General features: G+C 41.2%; 1 long non-coding RNA gene across 1 annotated transcript; it reads right to left on the bottom strand.

Annotated features, from left to right (window-relative positions):
* Window positions 1-241: 241 nt before the first annotated feature.
* On the bottom strand, window positions 242-10,685 carry LOC124988980 (uncharacterized). Its single transcript, XR_007109528.1, has 3 exons — window positions 10,559-10,685; window positions 10,292-10,471; window positions 242-1,232 (listed from the first exon to the last, which is right to left on the bottom strand). It is a non-coding gene; the product is annotated as an uncharacterized LOC124988980 (long non-coding RNA).
* Between the last annotated feature and the right edge of the window lie 2,825 nt (window positions 10,686-13,510).

Below are 13,510 nucleotides of genomic sequence, written 5' to 3'. Positions count from 1 at the left end.
AGTATGAATCAAGGACTATAAAAATGTTCTTATCCTTTACTTCCATAATTCCCTTTCTAAGGGAATCATTCTCAGTATGGGAAAATCTACCGGAAGTTCATCATGGTTGTCTCTAATACCACAATATCAGAAGAAAAATATGAATATTCCATGCTTGTATAATTATATCAAAATGTACACTACTGCCATGTATAACTGAAAAGAACCAATTAAAAAATGTGAGATTTTTTTGGGTGTGGTAGCACACACCTATAATTCCAGCTTAAAAAAAATAAACATGAGAAAGTTTTAAAAATACAAAATGCATCCACTGCAGTCATATAAAAATATATAAAAACAAAAATTGTGTTTTACATAGTAATATTTATGCTCTAATGTTAAAAACATCATGATAGAAAGCTTTTTATAAATTATGATGTCAATTTGGTTTTAAAAAGCCCTCCTGGGATATCTTCAATTCCAAAAAATACTCCTTTCCTGGAAATATAGCTACTCTGACTCATCACAGGTTTGCTTTCTGTGTTTGTTGGCCTATAATAGCTCAATCTGGGTTCTAGTCTTTATAAACTTTTCTTGAAAATAGTCATGATCCTTTTCATCAGATGTTTTTTAAATCGTTAAGATAGTAAAATTTTTTTCATATGTATTTTACTAAAATAAAAAAAGTTTACATTAGACAAACTACTTCAAGCAGTACTTGAAGTATGTTAAACATTTAAAAATTGTTGAGTATCATTATCTAGTAAAAGAGCTATTTCTATAGCTAAGGGTCTTCAGGCTGTGAGTGAGGTAGAAAGAGAAGATTGACATTAGGAAGTCAATCTATTAAAGTACTGTTCAAAGTGCAGCCAAGGGACTTGTGGCCATCTGTGATCAACTTGCTACTCATCCATGATAAAGTAAGGACATAAATAGAGACTAAGCACTTAGAAAATTTTAAAACAACTTAAAGGCATCGGAGGACTCTAATAATAAAGAAAAATGTATTTTGTATGCTTTTTCATCACACATTTTAAAAATCTTTGCATCTTCCTGTCTTGAATCTCTTTATAGGAGCCAGATATCAATGAAAGGGGGAGGCAATTAAATCTGGTGGAAGTTCTCTCTGTATATTGAACATGAGAGAAATAAGAAAACACATTCAACTTATCTTTCAGGTGATCTATTCCTGGAGTCCTGTATCTTCAAATTGAAATTTCCAGATGTTATTAATGAAGAATCTTGCCAATCACCTTAAAAAGCAGTTCAAGGGTGTGGCATGTTACAGACAGCTCAGAATCTCCAGCTTGAGTAATGTAAAAATAACCAAATGGGAAAGTTGGCTTCAGAAGAATTGCTACAAAATGAATAAGAATTATCTTGAAAATTCCTCTGTGAGAATTTCAGAACATACATGGGTATTGAAGCTTTGGCATAGAATTGGGAACAGTTTTGAGAAAGCAAAGCTGTTGCTTGATTTTCCTGCTAATGAACCCAGCCTACACTTTTTGACAGCAAGCTGTGTTATGGCCAGTCTACAGCCAATTAATCAATTCTTATTGAGAGAAATGCAAGTTAAATTATGGTGGAATACTTGTAATCTGGTACTAACTTAATAAAAGTGGCAAGACTATTATTTAAAAAGTTATTTAGTCCAAGGTATTTCCTATGTTGTAGCCCAAAGGATATAAGTCAGGCTGACCCCTATATGATTTTTTTTTCCAATCAAAGGGGATGGAAATGATTCCAAGCAGGTGAGCAGCAATCCCAAGAATTAGGCTATAAACAGTAGCTTTTTGGACCTTAAGACTGTTTTATTTTCATAAATATATACATATATATTAATGTATTATTATGGTGAGGTTGCAATAAATAACCAAGTCAATCTTGGAGCAACAGATGGAATTTTATTCACCACCTTTTGGGCCAAGAGGCAGGCTTAGACCTCCTCCAGGAGTTAGAGCACATATTTTATAGTTCAGAATCACAAGTAAAGCATATCAGTCAGTGCATTAAACATATGTGGCTGTTGCAATGATTCAAAACCACAAACACACATCATGAGATCTAGAATCATAAGCAGAAGGGGAAGTGGGTTGAGTACAATTTAAAGAATGGTTACTAGTGTCTAGATAACCATTCTCTGACATTCTATGCAGTTAGGGTACATTACCCAAGTACAGTATATAAGAAGTGCCATTTCGTGATACCAAATATGCTATGCTAAAAGGCTGTTGGTGGGTTCAGAGGCAGGGTTTTCCCATGGGAGAAGCATTTCTTATATTACATGGAGTCTCAGGGTAAAATGGAGTCTGTTTGGTCATTGCCCATATAGACTGGCTCATAACAGTATGTTTGTGTGCATGTATTTATAGATGTAGTGAAAACATAACATTTGCCATCTTAACCATTTTTGAATGTACTGTAGTGTTAAGTATGGGATATATTCATATTGTTGTGCAAGAGATCTCTAGAACTTTTTCATCTTGCAAAACTAAAACTCTCTATCCTTTGAGCCTTCCTGTTCCCTCCTCCCCTCAGCCCCTGGCACCCACCATTCTACTTTCTGATTTTCTGAGTTTGACTCCTCTAGGTACCTCATATAAGTGGAATCAAATGGTGTTTGTCTTTTTGTTTTTTTTGTTTTGTTTTGTTTTGTTTTTTTTTTGGCATCTGGGATTGAACCCAGGGCCTCTTAACCACTGAGCCACAACCCGAGTCCTTTTTAAAAAAATATATTTATTTTGAGACAGGGTCTTGCTAAGTTGCTTAGGGCCCCACTAATTGCCAAGGCTGGCTTTGAACTTGTAGCCTCCTAAGTCACTGGGATTACAGATGTGTGCCAATGTGTCCAGCCAGTATTTTTCTTTTTGTGACTGGCTTATTTTACTTAGCATATTGTTCTCAAGAGTCAACCGAGTAGTTGCATGTGACAAGATTTCTCTATTTTTTAAGGCAAATAAGACTTTCCATTTTTCAAGTAATCCAATTAAAGAATGGGCAAATTATTTAAATATACACTTCTCAAAAGAAGAAACAACGATGGCCAAGAAAAATATGAAAAACTGCTCAGTCTCATTAACTATTGGGGTCAATACTTGTCAGTGCCCGGGAATGCCTGTTCCTGGGGCTGAGATAAGAAGGACTCCAAAGGATGTGGAAACAAGGTAAGGGGGAGGAAAACTGACCACTTGCTTCATCTCCAATCTTCAGGTGAGAACCAAAGCAGAGTGACCCTCATCATGAAGTAAAAAATGTCCTCGAAATGTCCAAACAAATCCACCTGCACAGTGGGCATGCAGCCTACCCTGTGTATTCCCCTGCTTGTAGGCACGGGGCAGCCTTCCGGTTTGTCCTGAATTGCACTGCCAGAGCGCGTGTGAGTGAAAAATTAAAATGTCCAAACTCTCCGTTGAGTACTCCAAATTCTTCCTTTGGGATTGGAAACCAGTATGCTGGGGCTCTCACAACAGCGGGGTTGAACATTATCCATCAGGCAAATGAAAATCAATCTACACTGAGAGTCCGTCTCACTACAGTTACAATGGCTATTACACACACGCACACACAACGCACTAACACATCCTGGCAAAGATGTAGAGAAAAAGGAGTTCTTTTATACTGCGGATGGGAATATAAGTTAGTACAGTCAATAGAACTACCATAGGATCCAGCAAGTGCACTCCTGGGTATAAATCCTAAGAAATGAAATTGGCATGTTGAGGAGACTTCTACACTCCCCATGTTTATTGCAGCACTGTTCACAGTAGTCAAGATATGGGATCAGCCTAGCTGTCCATCAACAGATAAAAGGATAAAGAAAACGTAGTATATATGCACAATGGAATACTATTCAGTCATAAAGAAAAATAAAATTCTGTCATTGCAGCAAAATGGATAGAACAGGAGGACATTTAGATCAAATGCTGGAAACAAAAATAAGTACTGCGAGGTCTCTTCCAAATGTGGAAGCTAAAAAATGTTGACCTGAAAGTAGAAGACTGATTACTAGAGGCTGGGAAAGGTGGGGTGGGGAAGTTGAATTTGATGAATGCTCACCTCATGCATGTGTGGAACTATCACACTGAACCCCAGTAACACATATAACTAATATGTATTAACAAAAAATTTTTAAAAGAATTTCTGGTTTTGGTTATTTTCTTTAGACTTCAATTATGCTCAATGATTCCATCCCACAATAATAAAAATAACAAATCTCTTTTCTCAGATCAACCCTCACGCTTCCGCTTTCCTCTTTTTAATCATTAAGCTAACAAAGCCCTACCCAGCCTTGTACTCAGTTCTTTACTTCCTGTGATCTGTTTTCTAACTTGCCACTTCTAAAATGATTCTTTGAAGAGTATTAGAAGCTCCTCAAATAAGGATCAAAACCAAAGACGCTTCCTCCGCAGCAGGATGCACGCATTGATGGAAAACGACTTCTGTTGCTTGGCTTACGTTTTCTTCTAGACTGAGTTCTTTGCCCCACTTTGCACGTACTCTCCTTTTGGTTTTGCTAACTTGGTGTTTTGGAGGTTTTTTGGCCAGGGAACACCTGTAGAGCTCACTGAGGCAGTAACTCAGGTTTTTGACAGGCAGAGGTGGCTAGTTGCTCTTAGTGTGGTGAATTCTGCTCCACGGTTCTCACCTTATTCTGAGACCAGTTCGTGTTTTGTGCCTTTTCAGTTTTAACGCCACGTGTTGCTTTTAGTTCACTTTTATGGAGGTTGGTGATGGGACCAGGGCAGAGTCAGAGTCAAGCTAGGGCTAGCATCCAAACCCAGAGGACGAGAGTTCTGAAAGTTCTTTGAGACTCTGTCACATGTCACGTTGCCCTCTTGACTCTGGGAGGGGTGTGTCCAGCTCCCAAGAGGCTGGGTCATTACCCCAGGTCAGGACGATGTCTTGAGGGGTGAGAGGCCCTGAGTGGCCTTTGTAGGGTCATTTGGGTGCCCCTGTAGAGGAGGACTTCTAATCTGGAAGGCTTTCCCACAGTTTCCCCAGGGATGCCAGTCCACACCTTTGGTACTTCTCCAGAAAACTCTAGTCCTTCTCTTGATACCTCAAGTTCTTCCTCTTTTCTTGCTTTATTGCAAAGGGTAAGTTTTTATTGTTTTCTCTTAACTTTTGTGTCTCTTCCCATGTTAGGTATTGGAGAGAAATCTGTGTGCTGGTTTGTTCTGGAAGTCCAACAGCATCCTCCTCACTGCTGGCTTAAATGATCTTCTCTCCATACTCCCTCCCTGCCCTTAAGCATTTTTTTCATTCTTATAAATTAATTTCTTTTATTTTATAAAGTTTTCGAAATTCATTCTTTTTATATATGTACACGACAGTAGAGTGCATTTTGACATATGATACATACATGGAGTATACCTTATTCCCCTGAAGAATTTTAATATGGCTCACTCTATCCTTATCTGACCCGAGTGAAAGATATACTTTTACATCCCTGACCCTGAGTTTCTGTCTTGTTCTGACTGTTCACGAAAATGGAGTCTGTTGAACTGGTTACTGTTCTCAGTGCTAGTTGCACACTGAATCACCAAGGGAGGATCTTAGAGAAATTTCACTCCCAGGAATTCTAATTCATTTAGCCTGAGCTTGAGCCTGAGAATCCCTGTGTTTTAGTACCCCCCCCCCCAGGGAATTTAATGAGATCAGAGAGCCGCAGGCCTCTGGGGAGTGACAGCCCCTCCCAGCTCTGATGACCTAAGAAGGCTGACCTTCTCTGCAAAGAAGGCGGGCAGAAGGTTCCAGAAATCCCCCAACATTGAGCAACATTAACAGGAGGGTGGATTCCATGAGTGAAAAACAGAAGAAAATGAGAGAAGAGAAGAGGAAGAGGAGCCCCAAACAGCCCATTCTGCTTGGTAAATGCAGAGTGGGGTGAAGGAGTTACATTATTTAGAAGCCACCTGGACAATTCTGGTAACTAATGAGATTTGAGAACTAGTGATTGAGTGAGTTGTCTTGCTTGACTCCTGCCAAACATGAGGCTTTGGAAAGGTCTCCATCCTGTCTTCCCAGATTCATGCTCCAGGTCTTCTTTCCTCAGGTTGGAGAGTCCCTCTGCCCTTTTCCTGTTTATCCCCCACCGCTGGTCCCAGAGCACTGGGATCCTCAATCTTGAGTGCACATCAGAATCACCGGAAGCTTTGTTTCAACAGATTCCCAGGCCCTGTGAGTCTCTGGGGAGGGTGGAGGTGTGTGTGGGGGGCGGGATTTGCAATTCTATCAGGTTCCCAGGTGATGCTGCTGCTGGTGGTCCTGGGCCACACTTTGAGAAGCACTGAGATTGTCCCCCAAGACAGGTGTTTCTTGAACTCTTAGGCTGCGGCTGGTCTCCAGGAGTCTTCCTCCACTCTGCCGCCCTGACGCAGGCCCACCCTGCTGTGTGTTCTTTCACACCTTCAGCCTTGCAGGCACAATTCTCTCCCTGAAGTCTTTGCTCCTGTTTCTATATTGGGCAGACTCCCACTCATCAGTCAAGATTCTGCTTAAATGTCACTTTCCCCATGAAACCTTCACAGAACCTTTCAGAAATACAGAGCTTCTCTCTTCTCTGCGCTCTCATTCAGCACATGTCTCAATGCATTTCGATTTCCTGTTTGCATATCTACCTCCTCCCCTAAGTCCCCATAAATAAAATAAGGGTTCGTTCTCTTTATCTCTGCCATCTTTGCACCCCCTGGATCTACCAGAGTGTCCAGCATGGAACACACACTAAATGAACATTTTATGGCATGAAGCACTGGATTGTCCAGAGCAAACTATATAAGCAAAGAGTTGGGGGACTTTTTTCTTTAAAAAGGCAGAACCACTCTTTAGATGGTGTTGGGTATTTCAGTTTAGCTGAACCTAGAAACTGTTTTCAATACTGGACATTATGGAAAAGATGGAGATGTTCAAAAAAATTTCCTTAGACAACTCTTCTCTACACAGGAATGCTGCCATCGACCCCATTCCCTACCCCCTACCCTGCAAAAAACTACTTAAATCTGATCGGTAGGAAAGAGTTTGAGCATGGCCTCATCCTTCTGAGCCAATAAACTGCAATTTATTTTGTCTGAAGAACAGTCAGGGGAATGACTTAGTAAAACTCTTCATCTTTGAAAAACAAGATATGCTGTAGTCTACAGGAGAAAGGTGTTCCTTTTTATTAGGAGGAATGCAAGCTTTTTAAGGGTTAAAGACACTTAAGTGGTCGCAGTAGAAAATGTAGCATGGTTCAAAAAGCCTACTTTATAACTGTCCATTTGGAATTTTCTCAAATATGGGCTAGGGCGGGGAAAATTTAAATTTATAGATGATTCTGAGGTTGATTCTTTTTCTCTGTCCCTATGTGGTATTTTACAAAGCATGTCTTTTGTGTTTGGCTTTGTAGAATTTAAGCCATTAAGAGCTGTGCATTCAGAAAAAAGCTGGCTAGCGAGCAAGATGGTTGGCAAAGCCTAATGTTGGTAAATGATTTACAAAAGCATATGAGTTGGTTTATTCTTAGTTTTAATCCTCTCTTTCAATAAAACATTGATCAAGGACTTGGAGATCTGCCTGGGCTTGTCCCTCAGAGGAGCAAAGTGCTGTCAGTCAGGAGTGACAGGAGATCCTCGCGTGTTGAGAAACCTTCAGAGATTCAACTGCTGGTTCAGTGTGGAGCAATCATTCAATCATTCCGTCACTCAACGAGTTGGCCTCCAGGGCCAGACCTGTGCGGGATGCTTTGCTTGGCTCTGGGGGATGCAGCAGAGAGCAAAAGTTGCCAGTCACTGTCCCCAGGGATCCTGCACTCCAACTGGGAGAGTCGGGAAATGAACCAGTAAACCAGCTTGGAGAAGAACCAAGCTGGAAGCAATAGAGAAGCGAGAGCAGGGAGGCTGTGCTTTCAACCAGGAGCTGAGGAAGAGCCCTCGGCTGAGGGACGGGGAGAGGGAGCCCAGGACATGAGCTCCAAGTGGGGCCCACGCCTGGCACAGAAGACACAGGAACTCAGGGACTGGGGTGGGGGCAGGAAGAAGGAGCAAGAGGGAGAACTGTGGAAGATACAGGCCAAGGGCACTCGGGGGGTGGCCATGCTGGGCCTGTTGGACGTTGTGACAATTCTGCCCTTTACCTGAAAATCCATGTGACGTTGGTTAGCAAAGCGATAGCATCTGTTATAAGGTCATCCCCCCTTGCTGTCTTCAGAATGATCTGAAAAGAGATGAAGGCAGAGCGGGGAGCTGAGGGGGAAGGCCCCGGTGGTCACCCAGGTGAGAGACCGTGGTGGACCTGGACGAGGATTTTGGTGCCGAGGAAGTGAGAAGTCAGACTGATGTGTTTTGTTTTGTGTTTGACAAGATCCACTAAAAGAAAATGTGAGGAATTAGGGATAGCTTGGAGGTTTGGGGCCTGAACTGTGAGGAGGAGAAAGTTGTTGTTCTGAGATAGAAAAGTCTTCGCGAGGAGGCAAAAGAGCGCTGTTGGGACAAGTGGAGCTTAGATGGGGGGTGGGGGGTGTGGGTCTGTGCTGGACTCCTCAGGGACCATCCTCCATGAATGGCATTCAACCCGCAGACTGGGCAAGGTCAGCAGAGGTGAGCAGGTGGAGAGAGAGGAGAAGACACCCGGTGGGAAAGGTCGGGACAGGAGAAGCAGCCAGTGAGTTAGGAGGAAGTCCAGGGCAGTGTGGTTTCCTGGAGGCAAAGTGAAGGGAGAATTTTAAGAAAAAGGGAAGGTCCGCCATGTCCAATGCCACGGTTGATCAAGCACCATGAGGATGGAAAATTGTCCCATTAACTTCCCCTTAACAGGATTGGTTTCAATGGGCTGGCAGGGGCGACAGGGGCGAGACCATCACCGAGCGGGGTTAAGGGGATGACACGTAGGAAAGCAATTGGTGCCACGGAACTGGATGACTCTTTCAAAGACACAGGCTGGGACGTGGAGGAAAACCTTTGGATAAGAGGGAAAACAGGTGTTCAGGTAACTGCAGGTATTCAAGAAGAAAGAAAGAACAGCCATGGACACGAAGCCAGGTCTCCCTGGGAACCCGCTGGGTGTTGGTAGTTATGATTAACATGAGATGGGTCAGCACGGGCAGCACCTTGGAGACCACCGGAGGAGAGGCAGTGAACTGGGAGACCAGGACTTGGGAGGATCATCCAGTGGATATTGAAATCGCCAAGAATTGGGACAGATAAGTGTCGGAGAATGTACTAGTTATCCAGAAGGTAAAATGTGCAAAGTTTTGGTTATTATGTAATCAAGTAGAAAGATGCAAAATGCCTCATAACCCCACCAATGCTCAATCTATTTTCAAGACCTAGATTGAGTTTTATTAACTGTCCTTTGATGCCACCTGCTGGACACAGATCAAAGTAAATAACTAAGATGAAGTTTCTCCATCTTTGCAATTTTAATAAATTTCGAGACAGGTTGGGAAACATAGAAACACTGAGTGAACCAGGATTAATGAGAAACATCATAGTGTGGCTTCATCACATGTAATCAATCTACAACTTGGTTTCTCCAAGATGTAGTGGGGAAAGTACCTATAAAGAAGGGAACAAGGGCTGGGATGTACTCAGTGGTAGAGCTCTTGACTTAGGATGCATGAGAGCTGGGTTCCAGCCTTAGCAAAACACACACACACACTCCAACAGGGGAAATAGTATGGAGAAGACTGAAAAATAAGCACACAAAGGGGTACCATCTGTCCTTTGGGATTATATGTCCTTCATGCCACCTTTTCAGATGAGCTTGGGGTTGTCCCTCCCAATGAAGTACAGTTCTCTCTACCAGGTACCTGATCTTAAACATGGCCTGGGTCATGCCCACTCTACCTCTCTACCTCTTCTAACATGGCCATGCAGACAGTAGGTGTTTAATGTTTACTGGAGATTGGAGTTTGAGAAGCAGTTGAGAGTAAAGATAGTCTTACAACAATGTAAATGTCCTTAATGCTACTTAACTGTACACTTAAAAGTGGTAAGGGGATAAATTTTATGTCAGGTGCTTTTTAAGCATGATTGAAAATGAAGAATAATTTTAAGAGGGCAACATGAGTACCTGTAGTGATGGAAATATTCTGTACTTTGACTGGATCAATGTCAATACCCTGGTTGTGATAATGTGGTATGGTTTGGTGAGATGTTACCACAAAAAACTGGACGAAAGGGACATGGGATCTCTCTCTCTTATTTTTTGTAACTTTGAAATGAAAGTTAAAGACAAATAAATATGTAAAATATGATTTGGTATTAAACTGATCAAAGACTAGAAGCAGAAATAAATTCTATATTGATAGAAATGAAAGGGCAATAAAACTTACCTATGTAGCTGTCTCGAATTTAGAAAAGTTGAATGCAAATTATTTAAATCCCTTGGTGATAAATAGGAAGACTATAAGAAGACTCTCGGACCCAAATGTAGCAGATTGGAAGGAAGGAAGATGGCCGAATAGCTTTTGGTGTCCAGTAGAAAATTCCTGATATCCTTCTGAGATACAATCCTGAAGGAGAGAATCACATCCCAATGATAGAAGATTCAAAGAGGGTACCAGCAAAACGAGTCCAGGAGCTTTATGTTCAAACAATACCTCAAGAAGTGTCTGCACTGTAGCTGGCCTGTCCAGCATCCAGCTGACCTTTCTATTCTCTCTGGAGCCCAATTTTTTTTGGCCATCCACTCCTGTCCACTGGCTTCAGGGAAAGCCATCCTATCTGCAGCCCCAAAAGGAAGTTTGATTGGTTCCTGGTTAACTCCATTCCTTTGACCTTGACTGGTTTCAGAATTGGCAAAGATATAACCGGGCATATGGTAGGCAAGGCGAGGCTTCCGGGCTTTGTGGGAAAGCTTCCTGGATGGACTCTTCTGCTAGCTGTAAGAGAGGAAGCACGGAGCCCTGGCTGCTACTGAAAACCATCCTATGATCACAAGGAGTGGAGAGAGAGTAAAACCTGCATGCTGCATGCCTGGTGAGTCCTGGACCAGCCGGTCGTGAAGCTGCCTTGATTTTTTTTTTTTAATTGTTCTAATATTGTATCTTTATTAAGTAACTTTTTTTTTTATTGTAAACAAATGGGATACATGTTGTTTCTCTGCCTGTACATGGCGTAAAGGCATACCATTTGTGTAATCATACATTTACATAGGGTAATGTTGTTTGATTCATTCTGCCATTTTTTTCCCTCCTCCCCCACCCCTCCCACCCCTCCCCTCCCTCTATACAGTCCTTCCTTCCTCCATTCCTGCCCCCCTCCCTAAACCCAACTCCAACCCCAACACTAACCCCTCCCATCCCCCATTATGTGTCATCATCCACTTATTAGTGATATTATTCTTCCTTTGGTTTTTTGAGATTGGCTTATCTCACTTAGCATGATATTCTCCAGTTTCATCCATTTGCCTGCAAATGCCATAATTTTATCATTCTTTATGACTGAGTAATATCCCATTGTATATATATACCACAGTTTCTTTATCCATTCATCAATAGAAGGGCACCTAAGTTGGTTCCACAATCTGGCTATTGTGAACTGAGCAGCTATGAACATTGATGTGGCTGTATCTCTGTAATATGCTGATTTTAAGTTCTTTGGGTATAGGCCAAGGAGTGGGATAGCTGGGTCAAATGGTGGTTCCATTCCAAGTTTTCTAAGGAGTCTCCACACTGCTTTCCAGAATGGCTGCACTAATGTGCAGCCCCACCAGCAATGTATGAGTGTACCTTTCTCCCCACATCCTCGCTAACACCTGTTGTTGCTTGTATTCTTGATAATCGCCATTCTAATTGGGGTGAGATGGAATCTTAGGGTGGTTTTGATTTGCATTTCTCTTATTACTAGAGTGTTGAACATTTTTCCATATGTTTGTTGATTGCTTGTAGATCTTCTTCTGTGAAGTGTCTATTCATTTCCTTAGCCCATTTGTCGATTGGATTATTTGCATTCTTGGTGTAGAGTTTTTTGAGTTCTTTATAGATTCTGGAGATTAGTGCTCTATCTGAAGTATGATTGGCAAAGATTTTCTCCCACTCTGTAGGCTCTTTCTTCGCATTGCTGATAGTTTCCTTTGCTGAGAGAAAACTTTTTAGTTTGAATCTATCCCAGTTATTAATTCTTGCTTTTATTTCTTGTGCTATGGGAGTCCTGTTGAGGAAGTCTGGTCCTAAGCCGACATGTTGAAGCTCTGGACCTACTTTTTCTTCTATAAGATGTAAGGTCTCTGGTCTGATTCCGAGATCCTTAATCCATTTTGAGTTTAGTTTCGTGCATGGTGAGAGATATGGGTTTAGTTTCATTCTGTTGCATATAGATTTCCAATTCTCCCAGCACCATTTGTTGAAGAGGCTATCTTTTCTCCATTGCATATTTTTGGCCCCTTTGTCTAGTATGAGAAAATTGTATTTATTTGGGTTGTGTCCGTGTCCTCTATTCTGTACCATTGATCCACCTATCTATTTTGGTACCAATACCATGCCGTTTTTGTTACTATTGCTTTGTAGTAGAGTTGAAGATCTGGTATTGCAATACCCCCTGCATCACTCTTTCTGCCAAGGATTGCTTTGGCTATTCTGGGTTTTTATTCTTCCAGATGAATTTCATAATTTCTTGCTCTATTTCTGTAAGGTACATCATTGGGATTTTAATTGGAATTGCATTGAATCTGTATAGCACTTTTGGTAGTATGGCCATTTTGACAATATTAATTCTTCCTATCCAAGAACATGGGAGATCTTTCCATCTTCTAAGGTTTTCTTTAATTTCTTTCTTTAGTGTTCTGTAGTTCTCATTGTAGAGGTCTTTCACCTCTTTTGTGAGATTGATTCCCAAGTATTTTATTTTTTTCGAAGCTATTGTGAATGGGGTAGTTTTCCTAATTTCTCTTTCTGAAGATTCATCGCTTATGTATAAAAATGCCTTAGATTTATGTGCATTGATCTTATATCCCGCTACTTTACTGAATTCACTTATGAGATCTAAAAGTTTTCTGGTGGAATTTCCTGGTTCCTCTAAGTATACAATCATATCATTAGCAAATAGGGATAGTTTGAGTTCTTCTTTTCCTATTCATATCCCTTTCATTTCTTTGGTCTGTCTAATTGCTCTGGCTAGAGTTTCAAGGACGATATTGAATAGAAGTGGTGAAAGAGGGCATCCCTGCCTTGTTCCAGTTTTTAGAGGGAATGCTTTCAGTTTTTTCACCATTTAGAATGATATTAGCCATGGGCTTAGTGTAGATGGCCTTACAATGTTAAGGAATGTTCCCACTATCCCTATTTTTTCTAGTATTTTGAGCATGAAGGAGTGCTGTATTTTATCAAATGCTTTTTCTGCATCTATCGAAATAATCATGTGATTCTTGACTTTAAGTCTATTGATATGGTGAATTACATTTATTGATTTCCTGATGTTGAACCAACCTTGCATCCCTGGGATGAAACCCACTTGATCATGGTGCACTATCTTTTTAATATGTTTTTGTATGCGATTTGCTAAAATTTTGTTGAGAATTTTTGCGTCGATGTTCATTAAGGATATTGGTCTGA

Source organism: Sciurus carolinensis, chromosome 7, assembly GCF_902686445.1.
Source record: "Sciurus carolinensis chromosome 7, mSciCar1.2, whole genome shotgun sequence".
In the NCBI taxonomy this organism is placed as follows: domain Eukaryota; kingdom Metazoa; phylum Chordata; class Mammalia; order Rodentia; family Sciuridae; genus Sciurus; species Sciurus carolinensis.
This window is presented reverse-complemented; position numbering and strand designations above follow the sequence as displayed.